The sequence below is a fragment of the Capricornis sumatraensis genome, chromosome 5 (genome assembly GCF_032405125.1).
Source record: "Capricornis sumatraensis isolate serow.1 chromosome 5, serow.2, whole genome shotgun sequence".
In the NCBI taxonomy this organism is placed as follows: Eukaryota; Metazoa; Chordata; class Mammalia; order Artiodactyla; family Bovidae; genus Capricornis; species Capricornis sumatraensis.
The window spans coordinates 98,646,590-98,662,386 of record NC_091073.1 but is presented as its reverse complement, the minus strand read 5'-3'; the positions used below and the strand labels follow the sequence as shown (position 1 = coordinate 98,662,386).

At 48.2% G+C, this 15,797-nt stretch overlaps 1 non-coding gene across 1 annotated transcript; it reads right to left on the bottom strand.

Moving 5' to 3' along the window:
* Positions 1-15,485: 15,485 nt before the first annotated feature.
* LOC138080516 (U6 spliceosomal RNA) lies at positions 15,486-15,588 on the bottom strand. The gene has a single exon (XR_011144976.1). It is a non-coding gene; the product is annotated as a U6 spliceosomal RNA (small nuclear RNA).
* Positions 15,589-15,797: the final 209 nt, after the last annotated feature.

Sequence of the window (15,797 nt, the reverse complement as noted above, 5' to 3'; positions counted from 1 at the left end):
TTGACACTTCTAAACTCAGCTTTGTAAAATATATATGTATATAAATCCTTTGAATGCAGGCATTCCTTAAAGGTCAGGCTTTGGTCCTCTGTCTCACTGTTTATGCTTTTCCTTAAAGGTCTCATTCATTTTATGACTTACTCTGCACTTGATTCCCAAGTTCATCACCAACCATAACTGTCTCTCCTGAGCTCTAGTGTTAAATTTCCTGTGACCTGTTAGACATTTCCACTTAGATATCCTGCACATTCTTCATGTGTGGCACTGGGTTCATATGTACTGAAACAGCTCCCTCTTCTCACATCCCTTTCTCTGTTCATTGTCCTACCAGTCGCCCATGCTCAAAACTCTGCTTTCATCTTGATTCCTTGAGCTCCCTGGGTCCCCGGTCCAATCAGGCAGCAATCTCATCCATTCTTTCTTAACAATGTCTCTCGCAGCTGTCTCTTTCCATCTCTGCTGCCACTATGCTCATTTATATCCTTATCAACTCACATAGGACTACTACAACAGCCTAATTAATCTCACAGCTTCCTAATTGTTGCCATGCTTCCAGATTTTCCAATTTATCTTGCACGTCCTCTTCAAATTCATCTTCCTAAAACACTTGTTTGATCGGTTTCGTTCTGGTTAATTGCTTGGCCTGACATTTAAAGCCCTCCACAATATGGCCCCAGGCTAGCCTTATCCACCTGGATCCTTGGCTTTAGCCAGTGTAGGCTGCTCCTTGCTGGGCTCTCTGCACATGTACCTCCTCTTCCTGATCTCTGGGGATGTCTCCTCCCCCTCTGCCTTCCCTTGAAACTTTGCTCTAATTAAACCCACTATTTTGGGGAGTTGATCCTGACCACTGCAGCTGGCATTAATTTCTCCTCCAAAGTGATTAGGTCTTCCCCCCTTTTTTGGCACTCAGCAGCCATATAAGTGAATCCAGAAGTGACTTATAGTCTTGGTGGGTTCTCATAGCTTGTCTCATTCTCATGAAAGACTAGTGTTCTACTAGTCTGAGCTGTGCTGCTGTTCAGGAAGAGTTTGACGATGGCTAAAGCTACCTTTTGGGAAAGGCTTGAGTTCTTTTTAAAGGATGTCTTTTGAGCAGCAAGAACCACTGGTTTTCCTTTTGCAGCTAGACTGTAGCCTGCTAGGCTCTTCTGTCCATGGAATTCTCCAGGCAAGAATACTGGAGTGGGTTGCCATTTTCTTCTCCAAGGGATCTTCCTGACCCAGGGATCAAACCCACAGTCTCCTGCATTGCAGGTGGACTCTTACCATTTCAGCCACCAGGGAAGCCTGTAACACTAAGAAGGAGGAAACATTTCTCAGGCCTGAAGAGCTGCAGCGGGGACACTGCCTAAAAAGTGTAGGCATTAGGAAAATATACAGCCAATTCCTTGTACTCGGGAATCTTCCTTAATGACCTGGGGTGAGGTCGATGCACTTAGCAGCAGCATATTGGCCCAGATGCTACAGGGTCCACTGTGAGGAGCTGGGAGAGGTCAGCTGGCCCAACCATCTGTCCAGGTGGCTTCAGTCATAGCACTCCTCAGGTTATAGAGACGGCCAAGCAGCAGAGGGCTGGGATCTCTAGCAAAAAGCCTTTCGGGAAGGATCTGGGAAGGGGCGGAGGGAACCGGTGGTTGTCTGGCCACTTGGAGTGAGAGCAGGTTGCACAATCAGCACCTGTGCTTCTTAGGTCCCAGTGACATTGCCACGTCTCACTGTGTATGCCAGTGGCTTTGTGCTGAGACTGCAGGATTGTTAGGCATTAGCTCTGAGCCATGTCTCTAATTTGATCCCTGAATGGTTATCAGTAATTCCATTTCCACACCAAATGAACTGCACTGGCCCGGGGAATAGGTTATGGATTCTATGGAGGGTGGCACCTCAGTCGGCCTTAGGAAGAAGAGTCCAGTATGGCAGTATAGGTATGGAGAACAACCTCACGTGTGCCCAGAATCCTGTTTACCCCAGACAGCAGTGACCCCAGAGATACTACACAGCAAAATCAACATGCGAACAATCTCAGCCACTGCTAAGGATGAAATGTAGTTATAACTAAATCCTTTCATGCCCCCAAAGCAAATTGAATATTCCACAGTCCATCTGGCTAGAAGAGCCACTGGCTTGAACCAGCTGAGACTTGGGAGGACTGAGCTCTGTCACTGTTGGGGCAGGGCAGTTAACCTTTTACACTGATTTCTGGGCATAAGAAAGATATTCATACCTCAGTGATCACTGAGAAGCTGAATGAAAATAATGGATGACAGTGTGCTTTAGGGTAAGGGAAAAAATGGACTTAAAAAGCCTTTCAGGGGACTTCCTGGTGGTCCAGTGGCTGAGACTCCATGCTCCCAATGCAGGGAGCCCGAGTTCAGTCCCTAGCCAGGGCACTAGATCCCACATGCTGCAATGAAGATAGAAGATCCCACATTCCTCAACTAAGACCTGGCATGGCCAAATAAGTGTTGTTGTTTTTTTTAATAAAAAAGTCTTTCAGAATAATGTTAATATAAAACTAGGAAATGGCTCTTTGGCATTGTAAAGCAACCCTCTCATTCTTCAACTGTGCTGAGATGTATATAGATCTTCATGCCTTGACACACTCACACCCACCCCTACTCTCCTAGCCCAGCCGTATCTGCCTCCTGCTTCCTCTTTTCTTCCCCGACCCCAGACCTGGCCATTCCCCAATCAGAGACAGTACTGCCCTTGTATCTTGAAGGTTGGGGTTTCTGGTCTACCAAGAAAACACTGTCTCCCTCCTTTACCATTTCTAAACTAGAAGGAAAAAATAACAACCCTGAATCAGACTCTGCTTTCATGAACTGCATCCCACAGGAGGAAAGTCAGAAGGTGGCAATCTGCTCTGTTGGGGGCAAAATTTGTTTTTTCAGGAGTCAAAGCCAGGCATGATTCTTCCTCAAATACATGGTGTGTAGACTGGAACCAGGAGCTCTGTGATAGTTTTGGCCGGGAATACAAACATTAACTGGCTGAGCTGCAACTCCAAAGAAAGGCCCCTTTTGTTCCTAATGGGGAGGGTATCATCCACTGGACACCCTGAGGGTCAGAGGAGTAGTCCCGTTAACTTGTCAAAGTGAGACTTGGCAGAAGGGAGTCTGTACTAAAGCCATCAGTCCCCAGACCTGGTGGTTTGAAAAGGTGTTTTACGGCTTCCATCTCAAGTTAGTTAACCAACATTAAAAATAAATTCACTACAATGCTCTGCTTCCAGTTAAATGCTCTGCATGAATTCTTTAAAGTTTTTTTATACCATCTTGAGAATTCCTGGAGTTCACTGCCTTAAAGTGGTGGTTAGACTCCACTTAGACCAAGTGCCTTGGATAGAACCTGGAGGCAAAGTCCACATCCTAAAATACAGTGTCTCTTCAATAAAACACTAGGGTTTTTTTTCTGTGTAGCCAGAGAAATGATTTTTCACTTAAACTACTGTATGTAAGTTGCTACTTTTTCCCACCTCACTGTTGTTCAGTCTCTCAGTCGTGTCCAACTCTTTGCGACCCCAGGGACTCCAGCACACCTGGCTTCCCAGTCTATCACCATCTCCCTGCTCAAACTCATGTCCATTGAGTCACTGATGCCATCCAACCATCTCATCCTCTGTTTTCCCCTTCTCCTCCTGCCTTCAATCTTTCCCAGCATCAGGGTCTTCTCCAGTGAGTTAGCTCTTTGCATCAGGTGGCCAAAGTACTGGAGCTTCGGCTTCATCATCAGTCCTTCCAGTGAATATTCAGGGTTGATTTTCTTTAGGATTGACTGGTTTGATCTCTGTACTGTCCAAGGGGACTCTCAAGAGTTTTCTCCAGCACCACAGTTTGAAGGCATCAATTATTTGCTGCTCATATGCGTCAAAGAGCTCATTTCCAGCTTTCATATCCATACATGACTACTGGAAAAAAATCATAACTTTGACTATATGGACCTCTGTAGGCAAAGTAATGTCTCTGCTTTTTAATACATTGTCTAGGTCTGTCATTGTTTTTCTTCCAAGGAGTAAGCATCTTTTAATCTCCTGACTGTAGTCACCATCCACAGAGGTCTTGGAGCCCAAGAAAATAGCCAATCAGTTTCCATTGTTTCCCCATCTATTCACCATGAAGTGATGGGACCGGATGCCATGATCTTAGCTTTTTGAATGTTGAGTTTTAATCAAGTTTTTTTCACTGTCCTCTTTTTCCCACCTCACAACTCTTATTTTCCCACACATCCTACCTCTCCACTCAACCAACCCCAGGCTGACTTGACCTCTTGACCCTGACCTGGCTCTTGTAATAGTGGGGCTATGCTAGAACAAGTACCCAAGGATAATGTTGATTGGACAGAACTCCCATGAATGATGAAGCTTCTGTTAGACTGTGACTTCCTTATCATTCTTGAGGGCAGGTGCATGTCAGGTGTTCAGTAAATATTTGTTGAATTAACACTTGGGTTAAGTAGACAGAATTCACTTGAAAAGCAATCTTTTTTTTTTAACTAGAATTTTTTTATGAGTGTGCTTTCTATGCTAAAGACCATCATTGGGAATGCGGGCAGAAGGCCCACATGTGGCCTCTACATGCGACCTGGGCTTCCTCATAACACAGTGGCTGAATGCCAAGGGCAAGTATCCTGAGAAAAAGGGGAGTAGGTAGAGGCAGAGCATATTACTTTTTACAGTCTGGGCTTGAAAGTTCTGTGTTTCTTCCACTGCATTCTGTCGATCAACATAGGTACAACTGAACAGTTTCAAAGGGAGAGGACGTAGGGAGAGCTCTCTGGCCGGAGAGTCGAAGTATGGCAGAGAAGAAAGGAAGCAAGAACCTGGCAACTGGCAGTGGATCGAAACTTGCAGAAGGAAAGGCGGAGGGCCAGCTCTACATTTCCATGCATTCCTTTGTGCTGGGCTCTATGAAAATTGATTCAATAGTAAAGAGTAGGCATGGCGGTGGGAGAAATACCATCTAGATATATATCTAGTTACACAGTAGTTTCTCACTAGAAAGCAAAATTGGTGGCATCGTGCAATCCCTTACAGCTGGAGCTGTATTGGGAGTGGCTGTAAGGTTTCAGGGCTGGGAACACTCTGATCCATTATCAGAGTGGATACCATTATCCCGTTCCCTGACACACTGTATAGTTTCCTCCAAGCCTGTGTGTAATTGGACCAGAGCATGTGTTCTCTGAGCTGCTTCTCTGGAATCTGCTTTCTCTAATGAGGAAACCAAGATAGCTTCAGTCTACTACACGGTCAGACTCTGTGCTTCCTGGCCAGGACAGTGCATACCCTAGTTACGTATACTTCTAACAAATGTACAAATGGATAAACATTTACCAAGTGCCTGCTAAGAACTGAGAATAAAAATGCAGTGATGTATCCCCTCAAGGAGCCTACAGATGAGAACCAGAGAGGAGACTTGCAGACTTTGAGATCAATGCCCACAAAGAGGCCACACATCAGGGCTCATGAGGTTGTGGTGAACATGCAAATTACTACAAATCTTTCGGAACAACATGGGATTAACTATGTGTGTGTTTCAGCCACTTCTGCTGCATAACAAATTACCCCCAAACAATAATCATTGGTATCTCTCTCTGTGGATCAGGAATTCAGATAGGATACAATGGGGATGGCTTCTCTCTTCTCCACAGTGTATGGGGCTGGATGACTGAATCATCTGAAGGCTGTTCACTCCCACGTTCAGTGGTTGATTCTGGGTATTGACTGGGGACATCACTGGGAATGCAGGCACAAAGCCTACATGTGGCCTCTACATGTGGCTTGGGCTTCCTTATAACATAGTGGCTGAATTCGAAGAGCAAGTGTCTTAAGAAAGAGGGGGAGATAGAGACAGAGCCTATTATTATAACCTGGGCTTGAAAGTTCCATGTTTCTTCCACTGTATTCTGTTGATGAGATGGTTGGATGGCATCACCGACGTGATGAACATGAGTTTGAGTAGGCTCCAGGAGTTGTGATGGACAGGGAAGTCTGGAGTGCTGTAGTCCATGGGGTTGCAAAGAGTCTGACATAACTGAGCAACTGAACTGAACTGATTCTGTTAATCAACACAGGTATAAAAAAAAATGAATGGTTTTAAAGGGTGAGAACATAGATTCCACCTCTCAATGGAAGGATATCCCACATCATAGCATGTGGGATGGGACATATATCGATATGACCATTTTTGAAAAATACAATCTGCCACAGTGTGCAAGGGCTTCCCAGGTAGCTCAAACGGTAAAGAATCTGCCTGCAATGCAGGAGACCTGGGTCAGGAAGATCCCCTGGAGAGGGGAATAGCAACCCACTCCAATATTCTTGCCTGGAAAATCCCAAGGACAGAGGAGTCTGGCAGGCTACAGTCCATGGGGTCGCAAAGAGTTGAACATGACTGAGCAACTAATACTTTCACTTCACAATGTGCAAAGCCCCCCAGAATGTTAATTTTGTATTAAAATATTTTGTATAAGATGTTAATGCTCTTTTAGCACTCTTTGGCTGGGAAAATATTCAACAGAAAAAAAGTTATGTCTAAGGATGTTCACTGTGTGCATTTGTTTATTTATCCATCCACCCAATAAATACTGATTGAAGTAGTTAGCTAGGTGCTAGGAATAGAAGCCTTAAGATTTCCTTTTTACTTTGAAATAGCTTTCTAGTCTATAACTAGCTCGGCTATAACAAAACCCATCAAACATCAGTGATAGATGGTCTTACAAATTATAGTACATCAACTCTGTAAGACCCTTGGAGGTGGTGGTTTAGTCACTAAGTTGTGTCCAACTTTTGCCACCCCATGGACTGTAGCCCATCAGGCTCCTCTGTCCATGGGGTTTTCCAGGCAAGAATACTGGAGTAGGTTGCGATTCCCTTCGCCAAGACACTTACAGACTTATTTTGACCTCTTTTTAAAACTCCTACAACTTTGGAAAGACTGTGGAAAGATGGGGGGAATGTTGGGTGGAAGTGAAAACAAATCAGAATTGTATGTCTACTATGATTACAATTTTGTAAAAGTATGCATGCAGATCTCCAGAACTAGAAAAAATAGCCAAATGTGAAATCAACTTGTCAAAATAGGAATATGGATGATTGTTTTTCCATTTTCAGAACTTTTCTCAATGTTATATTCCTTTTACAGTCACAAAAGTCCTGAAAAAAAGGTGACACGAAGAGGATCCTGTAGGTCAAAGGATGAAAAAGCTCTGCTGAGCAAGGAGCTGAGGAAAGGCTTCATGAGAAAGGTGGCAATCGAATTCCAGGAGGAGGAAGAAGCAGAAGAAATCAAGACATGAAGACAGGAGAGGAAAAGCTGTCTTTGGAAAACTGCAAAGAATCCAAATAAAGATGTACTTAGAAGAGCATGGGAAGATGGGACCAGAAGGAAAGGTGGACCCTAGTGACTAGGCTAAGGATTGCAGACTTTATTTGTAGAGACTCTGAAGCTTTCTGAGCAGAGGAAGCCAAGGTGGTGCTGCAGGAAGATGACTGAGCACAGTCTTGAGGATGGACAGAAGCTGGAGCAGCTACAGGCACGGAGACCTGCGAGGAGGCTGCTGCAGTAAGCCAGGGTCTGGATGCCAGGGGTGGCAGAGAAGACTGGAGAGCATTTGTAGAAGAAAAATGGTCACAACTTGGTAATCTGATGCACACAATGCCAACATTTCAATTTAGGTTATTATGATATGAAGATAGTGGCACCAACAGAAACAGAGGAAGAGGAACTGGTTTGGAGCAGAAGAGAAATCTTAAACATGTTGAGTTTGAGATGCTAATGGGACATCGAGATGGAGATAACAACTGATAGTTGGAAATACAAGTCTGTTTCTCAAGAGACTTCCACGTTTGGCAGAACAATTTGACTGTATCCCTTTCTCTCAAATGTTCTTACCCCAGCTATCTGTAACAGCTACTCCTTGTCTTCACTAAGCCCTCTCCTCAAAACTCACCTCCTCAGACCCTTTCATGTTACCCTTGAAATTGCATCCCTGGCACTTATCATCCCCATACCCCACATGCTCAGTTCTTCTTCATTGCATATACCTGAGATTTTACTTATTATCTGCTCCCCCCACTAGCATCCTCTTAGAGATGGAATACTAGTCTCATCTTCCTGTTTGAGGAACTATACACTAAAGGGCACCTATGTATCAATTAGGCTTCCCAGGTGGCGCAGTGGTAAAGAATCTGCCTGCCAATGCAGGAGATGCAAGTTGGATCTCTGGGTCAGGAAGATCCCCTGGAGTAGGAAATGGCAACCCACTCCAGTATTCTTGTCTGGGAAATCCCATGGACAGAGGAGTCTGACAGGCTACAGTCCTTGGAGTTGAGAAGATTTAGACATGACTGAGCAACTGAGCACACACCACATTTATCAATTCACTCCTAAATAAATTTCTACTGTGAAATGATAACAACTAATAGCATGTATTTTTTCTTCAGATTCTAGTCTAAAAGTTTCAAACTTTTCTGCAATGTTACAGAAGTAAAAACACATACCAGTGGGGTGGTTGCACACACATCCCACTGACCAGCACTTAATCACACGGACAGGACTTCCCTGGAGGTCCAGTGGTTGGGACTCCATGCTTCCAATACAGGGGGCACAGGTTTAGTCTCTCGTTGGGAAACTAAAATCCCATATGCTGCATGGCATGACCACAAAAAACATCACACAAACATAACTAACTGCAAAAGAATCTGGGGAAAGTTTTTTTTTCCTGGCCATGGCCAGCTAATAATCCTAGCACTACAGAAGAAGCAGATAATGGGTATCAGACAACAGTAGTAGTCTTTCCCTGCAGGAGATGTCTGAATCAATCTCCAGAGCCCTGGCTGCACCTAACTCCAAGAACAGTAACTGTGGATGCAGAACTCCTGGTTCCCTTGAACAATTTAACTCTGATCAAGTGCTTCCTTAATTGCCTCACCCTCTCCGCCTCGCCCGGGTAACTGAAAATGAGGAACTGTCCAACATTTCTGTATTCCAGATGCCACAATTCTATAAAACAAAAAACACTGCAGATTTGTCCATGGTTCTCCTTGACCAACGTGTAGCCAGCATCAGCGTCACAATTGCTGGATCCAGTGTAAAATAAAAATGTGGGGCCCTTGCACAAAACTTATCAAGACTTTTAAGACAGCCACAACAGAGCATTAAACCCAACACAGGGCCGTTCAAAGTGTGGGGTTCTGTATGACTACCCAGGTCACAGGCCTGTGAAGTCATTTCTCTATTTAGCCTTTAACAAAAGAAAGGAGTTGTTATATATCGTGAAACCCACAGGTAAGTAATGTTGGCTTTTCAGCCTGCTTCAGCTTTTAGGGGAGGTTTTTTTTGTTTTTGCTTTTGTTTTTCTTTGTCATGGCCCTGAAACTGCCCTGGGAATCAAACAGTTGGACTGTTTGATTTTACAGAAGCCCAGAGAGGATCTTGGGGCTTCCCTTATAGCTCAGTTGGTAAAGAATCTGCCTGCAGTGCAGGAGACCTGGGTTCAATCCCTGGGTTGGGAAGATCCCCTGGAGAAGGGAAAGGCTACCCACTCCAGTGTTCTGGCCTGGAAAATTCCATGGACTGTCCATAGGGTTGCAAAGAGTCTGACTTTCACTTTTACTACTTTCACTTTCAGAGAGGATCTGTGAGTGCCTGGGGTGCAGCTGGGTGCTGGTACCAGAGTCCACTCTAGAAGTCTGCCCCCCACACTGTGTCCCCTGGGAGCCCTGATTGCATTGCAGGAGGGGGTCACTTTTCCCATCAGGCAGGCTCTGTGGTGTCAGGTCACAGGCACAGTCAGTCTTGAGACCTCCCATTGCTTACTTGGGCTAGACTCCTCTTCCCACCTCTGGTCAAAGCAGAGAAAAAAATCAACCAGAAAGTCACCTTGTTCTTGATTCCCTTTAGGGAAGTACTGCTAGTCATGGAAAGGCTGAGTGGCTGGCCTGAGAAGGAAGAGCTTGGCCACTGCGCTCCCAGGCTCCCTCCTCATATACCTCCTGGCGGTGGGTCTGTGCCCCTCTAAGTGGGCAGAGAGGTTACAGGAGGGCTGCCTGACACAGCAGAGGGCTCACCCTGACGGACACTCGCCGGGGTGAGGTATGGGCAGACAGACAGTCATCCTGGCGGAGGCTGGAGCAGGAGGCAGCAAGCTGGGGAGGGCAGTGTGGGGGCTGCGCAGAGCAGAAGCAGGGGCAAGGACAGATGACTGCGTCACGGAGAGCAGGCGCGCGAGTTGTCAGATGGGCACGCTTTTCTCCAGGGGAAGGAAGGCTGTGCGAGACGCGAGAGGGAGGAGAGTGGAGTGATTAGCAAAGCAGGGATTGAGTCACGCGTCCAGTCCCCAGGGCAGCGTGTGCAGGCTGCGGGCTCTCCCGGGTGCAGACGTGGTGGCAGGCAGCCCAGCAGGCTCCGGGAGAGGTGCCAGGCTTCCTGCGGGGCCTCGCGAGGTGGGGCCTGGAGCCTGGGGTCTGATGGCCACCTGGCTCCTGGCTGGGATCCAGAGTCCGCGGGCATCTTTGCCTCTGGGCGTCCTCGCTGGCCTCAGATACCGTCCCAGTGAGCAGGCCTGATGTCCCTCCCCCGCGCCCCCTTCCCCTTCACACTCTAAGGATTCGGGGTTTCTGAAGAGCTCGAGGGAGGCAGAACTACCCCCGAGGCTCCCTCCCAGCACCACTCTGGCCCAGAGGACAGAACCTGCACCCCGTGGGTGAAGGAGAGAGCGTCCAGGTCTAATACACACCGAGGTGCTGGCGATCGTGGCCACACCACCGCGGGCAGACCCTGCCTCTCCACGACTGCTAGGCCTGTGTCCACTAGGTTTCTGGCGCCCTGGGGAGTTGCGGTAAAGAAACCCCACTATTGCTCTTCCCCGGAGGCTGGAGAGCTGTGAGTGGCTCCCCATGCCACCAGGCCCCTCATCGCCCGGGTTCCCGGGTCCCCACAGCCCCGGAAGATGAACGTCGTGTGGCCCTGTTTCTAGAATTCCCTTTTAAGAGCCGATGGCCCCGCCCCCCTGGGCTCTGCTTATGGGGGCTCATCAAAGTTGGGGAGCACGGAGGGCCGAGGCCGGGGGTGACAGGGAGCCCACGGGGAGGGGCTGTTCAGAAACGCAGGGCCGAGCGCACTTCTGAAGCCGTGCCAATGTCTCCTCGAGGACCAGGGAGTTCTTCACACCCTGGCCTGGTCACTGATGCTCGCCCCTCTGCTGCCAGAAGCTTCTCTGCCCTTGCTGAGGAGGGGTGGGGGTGGGGTGGGCGTCCAGGAGGAGGAGGCCACATCTCTCCGGCCCCAGCAGGCGAGGGCGGGACTCTGTCCCGGGCTTGACCCCGCACGCGGCCCTGCGTGTCCTCTCCCTCCTTTCGCGTCCCTCGCGGAGGCATGGACCGTTCTGAGGCTGGGGCTTCTGAAGCTGCTTTCACCTTCCGCTCACGTTCCCCGCCTCCATTTTCTCTGTCTGCAAAATGAGATCAATACATCTCGGCTGTGAGGTAAGAGGCCCTCCCAAGGCTTAGCTTGGGACGGAACAACAGGCCCGCCGCTCCAGGCGGTGACGTGCTTTCTCTCCAAAGACAGAGCGAGCGAGCCGCCGAGCCGGCCTCGTGCTGCTGCCTCGTGCGTCACCGGCGTGGGGGGGCCAACTCCCCAGCCTCGCCCAGAGGCCGGGACAGGGGGGAATGGTGCGCGCGCACGTGTGTGTGTGTGTGTGTGTGTGTGTGTGTGTGGTGTGTGTGTGTGTGTGTGTGTGACAGGGGGGAATGGCGCGCGCACACGTGTGTGTGTATGTGTGTGTGTGGTGTGTGTGTGTGTGTGTGTGTGTGTGACAGGGGGGAATGGCGCGCGCACACGTGTGTGTGTGACAGGGGGGAATGGCGCGCGCGCACTTGTGTGTGTGTGTGTGTGTGTGTCTCTGGCTGTCTCCCTGTGTCGGTCCTTGGTATACGTGAGGTGTGTGTGTGTGTGTCCCTGGTGTATTTGGGATGTGTGTCCCTGGTATATTTGGAGTGTGTGTGAATGTTTGTGTCCCCCTGGTATATTTGGGGTGTGTGTGTGTGTCCCTGGTATATTTGGGGTGTGTGTTTGTGTGTTCATGCACGTGCCCTAGTATATGTGGTATGTGTGTGTTGTGTATTTTGTGTGGTATATGTGGAGAGGTGTGTGTGGTGTGGTGTGTGGCTTGGATTAGAGGCTGGGACAGGGGTGAATGGTCCTAGTATATCTAGGACCCTAGTATATCTGGGATCTGTAGGGGGTATGTATTTCGTGTGGTGAATGTAGAGGGGTGTGTATGGTGTGGTGTGTAACTTTTCTGTGGTGTGGCATGTGTGTCTAATGTGGGAGTGTGTACACAGCTAGTACTAAACCGTTTATGAAATAGAAAGAGGGCAGGAGAGACTCTTAAGAGGCCATGGGGGTCCTCTTCCCTGCGCTGTCCCCTCAGCACCTTGGTCTGCCCCCCGAACCCTCTTCATTAGATGAATGTTGGAGAGGAAGCAACTCCTGACAGACCTAGAGCAGATGTGGGTGCAGCTGGGGCAGGGCAGCAGGTGGCCGTCCTTAGCTGACACGCCCTGGGTTGAGAGCCGGGTTCGGCACGCCCACTGCTGGTGGGCTGCCAGGAGCTCTTCTGCAGGGAGCAGGACCTGAAGCTGCACCCCACCATTAGACCCCCAGGCAGCAGGATTTGGGGGAGGGTGCAGCACAGCCTCAGTGCCCCCCTCCAGGATTATATGCCAGGCAACCCTCTGGGAGAGCAGGAGGAATTCGAGGTTTTCAGGGTCAAGTGTCTTGACAGGCTCTTAGCCTCCTTCTCCCCAATCTGTTGTTGTTTAGTCACTTAGTTGTGTCTGACTCTGTGACCCCATGGACTACAGCACGTCAGGTTTCCCTGGCCTTCACCATCTCCCCAAGCTTGCTCAGGCTCCTGTCCATTGAGTCAGTGATTGATGCCATTCAACCATCTCATCCTCTGTCATCCCCTCTCCTCCTGCCTTCAATCCTTTCCAGCATCAGGGTCTTTTCCAATGAGTCAGCTCTTTGCATCAGGTGGCCAAAGTATTGGAACTTCAGCTTCAGCTGGAGATTAACTCATGTTATAGCAAAAGCATTTAGGTTTTGCATTCAGAGCTCCAACTCCCCTGCTTACCAGCTAAGTGGCCTTGGGCAGGTTTCTTAACCAAGTCAGATTTTTAACTGAAGCCTGTGAAGCCCAAAGTCATACAGAAACTATTATGAGAGCTTTCTGGAAAATAGAGACTGACAACAACTCCCTACAGGGAAGAGCTGTGAAAGTCATTCACGGCTCACCAAGCCCTCTGGACAACGAACTCCAGGGCACCTAGCCAACAGCATCTCCATCATCTGTCCTATATGAGTCCTCTCCCAATCCTGATCTCATGAAAAGGAAACCAGAAGGGCTCTATTACTTTGCTTCTATCTGGCATCTTGAGATTTAAGGACTTTAATCAGTAGAACGTTTAAGAGTTAAATAGTTAAAATAACAAGAAAGCTGCCAGCTGGCCCTTCCAGTGACCTTGCCAGAATACGAGGGAAATGGATGGCACAATCTGAGTTTGACTTCCCTCCCGGGGAAAAGTGAGTGACTGCAACACTTTAGGATCCAAGTTTACCCAAAGATAAGCTATGGTCCCAAACAGCTTATATCTAAAGTATCATCTGCGTCCTGCACCCCAATGCCCCCACCCCACCCCAGCCCTCCTCCATGCCCTGTTCCAGGTCCACAGTTCCAACATGGCATCTTTGGGAAGGGCTTATGGCACCACAAGAGGGCTCCCAGGGAAGAAATGTGGAAAAGTCTTAAAAAGCAGGAAGTCAACAACACTGGTTGAAAAGACAAGAAAAGGGGTGAATTTTTTCCTCAAGTCCAAGTCCAGGATTTCCCAGGCCTCTTCTGGAGGTCATCCTGCTGTCATTGGGGGAACTTACAGCTAAATCTGTGAAGGAAAGATAGAACAATCTTCCCAGCGGTGACCGTCGAGGCAGGAGCGGGAAGGAGTGTTCCTTTTTTGAGGAACCACTGACAGGAAGCCTGAATTTGGAGACTGGGAGGCCGCCCCTAAACTCCCATGCCCCCCCCAACCCCAAACCTCAGCTATGGCTGACTAGCCCCTGCCCCACCTTGTCCCTGGAAAGAAGAGGCTAAGGGAGCAGAAAGAAGGCAGGATTGAAACTCCAGGCTCTACTCTTGGAAGCACTACCGTAAGGAAGGGGCTGGGCTCTTCTCTCCCAAAAGAGTTGTAGGTGATGCGGCAGTTTGGGGGACATTTCCCCACTGAAGGACACACTGCAGCCTTGCGCCGCTTGGCCAGCTTGCCCTCTCACCTCGCTGCCCCTCAGACTCCTTTCTTCAGCCCTGGAAGCTTTGCCGCCTTTGACTGGTAGGACACCACAAGCCGGCCCTGGAGGTCGTCAGTGTCTCGGCCACTCATGCCCTTTCTGAAGGAACTGACCGTCCGTCATCCTCCCAGGGAGCAGCTTGAGCTACAGAGGTTGGGGTGGCCTGACTGTGGTGGGAAGAAGTGGTGGTGAGGAAGAGCTTGCTTCCTGAAGCATGAGAAGGAAACCCCGGAGAGAGAGCCTCATGAGGTCAGCAAGGGCTTGAGGTGGGAATGAGGCGGCAGCTGGGTGGATGGTGCGGCTCCTGAGGCTGGGACCAGAGCTCCTCCCAGGCTGTAAAGTATGACATCAACCACCCAGGAAGAATCTAATCAGATACCTGTTGACACTGGCACTTTACAGGTCACTCTTTTTTCTTCTTGGGCTAGGGTCTCATAACCTTTGGAGGGCAGTTTCTCTCATTTCAGAGAGGAGGAAAGCAAGGTCCAGAAGATCACATTCTAAATAGAATCATGAAGACTCAAAGTCACGTTTGGTTTAAAGCTCATGTAACTAACCCCCGGGGCCTGGCCAGCTGGGTCCAGGTGCAACCAGGGCGTCAGGGCCCACTCAGCTGCTGGCTTGTCCTTTTCAGGGCAGGCCCTCCAACAGGCGGAAATCACATGACCCAAGGCTCAGCACCACCCATGCCAGTAAAAAGACACTGAGTCGTCTTTTTTAATCCTTTAAAAGAAAGTATAGAGAATACTCTTATACTTATTACTCAGATTTGTCTAATACCTACTACTCAGCCCTGAGTTGGTGTTGCAAAAAATTTTTTTAAGAAAAAACATAATAGATAAACTGTAGTATATCCAGATAGAGGAGTATTATTCAGCACTTAAATGAGCCATCAAACTATGAAAAGACATGGAGGAAACCAAGTGAAAGAAGCCAATCTGAAAAGGCTACATCCTGCATTACCCCAACTATGACATTCTGGAAAAGCAAAACCATGTAGACAGTGAAAATATCAGTGGTTGCCAGGGGATGAGGGAAGGGGAGGTGCATTGGTAATGCACAAAAGATTTTTAGGGCAGTGACATTATTTTGTATGATACTGTGATGATAGATACATGTAACATGTATCTCTTTTAAAATATGAAACACTTCACAAATTTGCATGTCATCCTTGAGCAGGGGCCATGCTAATATTCTCAGCATCATTCAAATTTTAGTATATGTGCTGCTGAAGCAAGCATTGTAATATATATCTTTAATTTTAAAAAAGTATTTTTTAATAAAATACATACAAGAGTGAACCCTAAGGAAAACTGAATTATGCCTGCTTGTGACGTGTCATCCTTTGCAACAAAAGTACCCCTCTGGTGGGGGACGTTAATAGTGGAAGAAGCTGTGGCTATGTAGAAGCAGGGAGTATATGGAAAATCTCTGTACCTTTCTCTG